Below are 4734 nucleotides of genomic sequence, written 5' to 3' on the forward strand. Positions count from 1 at the left end.
ATGGCTGGGGCCCGGCGCTGCCATCGCTGCTTACATAAGGTGCCCGCTCCGCATGCCACGTGCCCAAGCGGCAACGGGAGAGGGGGACGGATCCGTCCCTCCAGCAATCCCTCTTAGTGACGGCACTCCTGCTCCTTCCAGAGACAGCATCCTCAAAACTACCAACCCGTCCTCTTTTCCACCCGGCACAGAGGTTGGGTGAGGCTCCCGTGTCTCTCAAGCACATTTACACCCTAAAACCTGATGCCAACTGGGGAGAAAATGCCGGGTTTAACCTCGCCGTGCAGTTCCCCCGACAGCTCCTCCGAAGTTTATCCGCAGCGGGGAACAGTTCCCACCGTGCTGCCGGCGAAGCCGCCCCTGCAGCCTCGGCCAGCCGGCGAGGAGTGGGGGGAACCCACAGCAAGCCACGGCCGTGCCCGGAGCACCACGGAGCACCACAGCACCGTGCCGCGCAGCCGGGGGGGGAACACTGCCATCCTGCCCCGGCTGGTCCCAGGGGACTCGCCATATCCCCCAGGTTCATTTCAGGGCTCAGAAAAAAATCCACCTTGACTTCGTAGGTAAAGCAACTCTTCTGGGTAAAGAGCAGCAGAGGCAATACAGGATTTCAAAGTGTGTTGTAGATCAGAGGCAAGAAATAAAGTGGCCTTTAAGGTGCCTTCCCCAGCAAAGCCGGTGTTTTATTAAGCCTATCCGGTGCGGATGGGAACGCTCGCTGTTATTCCAGGCCTGAAAGGAGCAGGCGAGGGGTTTTTTGTGGTTTTTTTAATTTTTTTTAGTCTTGTTTTCATTATTTTCTGGTGGCTTCATTGCTTTGTGCTCACACAAAGGAAATTTCACCTGCTGTTCAGAACAAAAGGCCCCGGAAAGTTTTGCGAGAGCGGAGAAGGGGATGAGGGGAAGGAGCTTTATAGAAGCAAAATGAGTTGTTGCAGGTTTTGGTTTTTTTGCAGTGAGCTGTAAAACATCCCTGGAGCTTTGGTGCCTGCGAGAGACCCAGCACCGGCACGCAAGTCCCCTGTCCCCACCGGTGTCACCCTCAGGCTGGGAGCAGGGAGGTCTCGCAGCCCTTTATGAGATTGGGGTTGATTTGGGGTTGCAGAAGGGGCTGTGAGAAGGTAAGGGGATCACTCCCCGTCCTTTTCACACGCAAGCAAAGTCATCGCCATGCTTTCTAAGAACGGGAAGGAAAAAATCCAGCCCTCACTTGCCGACACCACTGCAAAACAAACAGGTGGTTCAAAATCACAAGTGCAGAGGGGAGAAAAACACGTATTTGGCGATTTTGTGCTCATATTTGCTGCAAAACTGTCTGGGAACGAATGCTGCTAACTACACACCATTTTCCCTCTAACACTCTTTGCTCTATAATTAAGAGAGACTTCTAAAAATACAAATAGCCTCAAGCACCCAGAGAAGGCGTGCAGGTGCTGCTAACTGGAGGCACTTTAGTACAGCTCATTTTCTGGACAATTTTACTAGCCTGGCTTGCGCTCAGCGCCGATACTATTACAGTGATGCAATTATGCTGCTGCTGCTGCTGTCGTTGTCGGCTTGCTTTGCTTTTTTTCCCTGCGCTTTGCAGTTTGCCTTCGAAGCACCCCCCCGCCTCCGCCAGCTCCTGGGCTCAGCCCAGGCGTGCCCCCCGTGCGGGCAGGCAGGTCCGGGCAGCGGGGAATCGGAGGGTCACACGAGCGTGCATCGCACACGCGCGTGCATATACATGTGTGCACATGCCTAGGGGCATAACCCCACACGGGCATTTCCAAAAACAGCCGGTGTGCAAAAAGTTTTGGCCGAGAAAGCGAGCTGGCTGGGGGAAGCGAGCAGAAGTGAGCAGAAGCGAGCGGAGGCGAGCGGGAGCCCAGCGAGGCACCGGCACTCCCCAAAAGGCAGTGGCAAACCCTCGCCGCCGGCCGGGGAGGGAGGGGGCCCACGGCATTGGCACGGTGACGGCGGTCAGCTTTGCAAAATCTGCCCCCCCAACGTGGCATTTCGGGCACAGGGGTGAGGGGGGGGGGGGGGACTTCACCCCTGAGGGGGGGGGAACTTCACCCCTGAGTCTGCCGCTGCGAAACTTCCCCGTCTTATTTCTCCATTAGGGCTGCAATAGGTGGAAGTGATTGACTCACTATGAGACTGCTGTTTTTGCCTCTGACTTGGGATTAAGACGGAGCCGGAGGAGCGGAGGAGCTGTCGCGCCGGCTCTCTGGCAGGCAGACACCGGAGCAGTCACTTACCTCTCACTGCATCCAGCCCCCCCGGCCGTGGGGCTGCGGGTCCTGGAGAGTTAGCTGGTGAGGGACCCCAGATCCACTCGGGTTTCTCCCAGGACCGACGTTCGGCTGCTGCTTCTTAGGCACAGACCCAACCCCTCCATTCCAACCACAGGAAAAAAAAATTGTATCTTCTTCCAAAAGAAAAAAAATAAATAAAAAAAGGAGGGAGATTAAAAAAAAACACCCCACGTTTTTTTCTTGGTTCGGTTTCCCCCTGCCACCCCCTGGAGAAAAAAAAATAAAAATAGATAAATCCCAGCGACCAAGAAATCCAGACTCAGGTGAATTTAGCTTCAAACTCCCTCTGCGCTTTCAGAGCCTTCACCCTCAAATGGGCTCTGGAAGATGCTGGGGGACCCATCGTCGCCAAAAAGTGTCATCAAATATCCTTCGGGCTCAACTCCGCTCCTGCCCGGGGAGGGTGGACTTCTTCCCTGCTTGCTGCGTGCTGTGGAGTTGGCAGGGACCTGCCTGTTTCAGCCTCAGTGTGGAGGGTGGGTGGGTTGGTTGGTTGATGTGGGTTGGTTTTCTTTTTTTTTCCCTTTCTCTCTGCTATTGGTTTTCTTGCTATCTGATCCTGAGCGAGCGCTGCAGCTCGCCGCTTCCCTGCTTTTTTCCCCCAGCTCCCAGCCTTTTGACAGGGAATGAAACACAGACACCCAGTGAGACAGGCTCCAGCTTCTACAAAGCTCCACTCCCTCCTACCGCCTTTGTCCGTGAACAGCAACTACTCCAACTCTGCCCGTAGACACAAGTGAACCTCTGCATCAGCACTTTCCTAATGGCTGCTTCGCCCGAGTCCTTCGGCCCTTCTTCTTCTTCCTTGCTTCCTCTCCTCCACCTTGATGGCTTCCGCTTGCTTTTTCGAGCCCGGCCCCGGCTCCGACAGCCACAGCCGCCACGAAGCAACAACCCTTTCCCGACAGATCCATCTCAGCTCCCCCGCGCCGGCTGCTGCGGTCCGGGGGTTGCGACCCCGCAGTCCATCACCATCCTTTCTGGGCGCCTTCCATGAAAAATCGATGGCGGGTACCGCATCCCCAGAGGCTTCGCTCCGCTTTCGGCTGGTTTAAGGGGCAGGGTCTGTGTGTGCGGAGAGGAGCCGGGGGCAGAGGGAGGGCTGGGAATTGAAGCCACTTCTTTTTATTGCGGGTGGGGATTTTTTTTTTTTTCTTTTAAGATTGATTGGAGTCCAAGTTTATTTCTTGGTGGTGAGCATTATTTTAAGCTGTTTGGGAGGCTTTGGGTGTCTCCAGGTCACCCTGTCCTTAGAACAGCGAGGCCTTTTTGGAGAGGGTCAAAGTGAAACCCTGCTCCGGCAGCCTTTTCCCCCCACGGAGGGGAGCGGGTGGCAGAGGGACGCTGCAGTGGGCTCACAACCCCGGCTGGCTTCCAGCCAGAAGGAGATGCAAACCAGCCACCATCTGTAATTTTTGCTAAATTTCCTCCACGCTCGGTCGCCTGCAAGATCCCAGGGCTGCTGCCTGCTCCTTTTTGGGGATTCGCAGGCTTCGTTCAAAAAAAAAAAATCACAGCTAGGAGACCTCCAGCCTCGACAGCGATGCTCAACACTGCTCAGCTTGGCTGTCACGCAGCCGTCAGGTCACATAAAAACTATAAAGCCCCCAGCACATGAAGAGGTTGCCTCCCCACCCGCTCCATCTCCCTTTTGCATCGCCTCCCATCTCTTCCCAGCTTTCTCTTCACTCTTCCTCGTCTCCCACCACGGGTTTGAGACCAGCAATCCCTCCCTCTCCTCTTCCCTTCGGCAGCACCCCAGAGCAGTGACTCTCCTCATCCCCAGCTCCCATCCTCTCCCCAGCACGGCGATGGAGCATCGTGCTTCCCCTCGCCGCTCCCAAACACCCCCGAACTCCAGAGCATCTCAGGACGATGCTTGCAGTGCTGCCTCCACTCCCCTTCCACGCTAACTTGCCCCGTCTCACCCCATTGCACCAACCCCACAAATACTGAATTTTTACCAACACTTTGAAATTCCAGGATGAAAAGCACTGCAGGGCCTTGTTCTGACAGCGGTACACCTAAACCCCGACGGACGCTCAGCTAACAGCGAGAATTGGGGTTTTGCAGATCAGAGGGGACCCCAGCTCGCACGCTGGGCATGGTGGCCATGAGCACGACCACCCAGGGAACCGAGGGGGGACCATCAGTGTCCTGACCCCGAAACACTGCTCCCTTCTGCCCGTCCGGCAGCCCCTCGCACCCTGGCTTGCTCCTCCCTGCGGACTCCTCTCCTGCTACCCACCGTGCTCATCGCTTGTGGAAAGCTTTTCGAACCCATCCACCCCCCGTCCCTCCCGGCCCCGGTGCCCAGCCGGCGGTACCAGCCCCAAGCTCCCCGTGCCGGCCCCCTGGCTCCCTCCGCTCCCTGCAGCAATAAATATAATTAACGCGCTGGGCAGCCCGGAAATTGGCTGCAGGGCTGGGGCGG

General features: G+C 56.5%; 1 protein-coding gene across 1 annotated transcript in view; it reads right to left on the minus strand.

Annotated features, from left to right (window-relative positions):
- LOC103904893 (ATP-sensitive inward rectifier potassium channel 12) overlaps positions 1 to 2389 on the minus strand; it is a 32698-nt gene extending 30309 nt beyond the window's left edge. Inside the window, exon 1 of the mRNA XM_009286425.2 lies at positions 2244 to 2389. The gene's annotated coding sequence lies outside the window, so the exon portion shown is untranslated. The remainder of the gene's footprint in view (positions 1 to 2243) is intronic.
- Positions 2390 to 4734: the final 2345 nt, after the last annotated feature.

This window comes from Aptenodytes forsteri, unplaced genomic scaffold, assembly GCF_000699145.1.
Source record: "Aptenodytes forsteri isolate BGI_AS27 unplaced genomic scaffold, ASM69914v1 Scaffold55, whole genome shotgun sequence".
NCBI classification, from domain to species: domain Eukaryota; kingdom Metazoa; phylum Chordata; class Aves; order Sphenisciformes; family Spheniscidae; genus Aptenodytes; species Aptenodytes forsteri.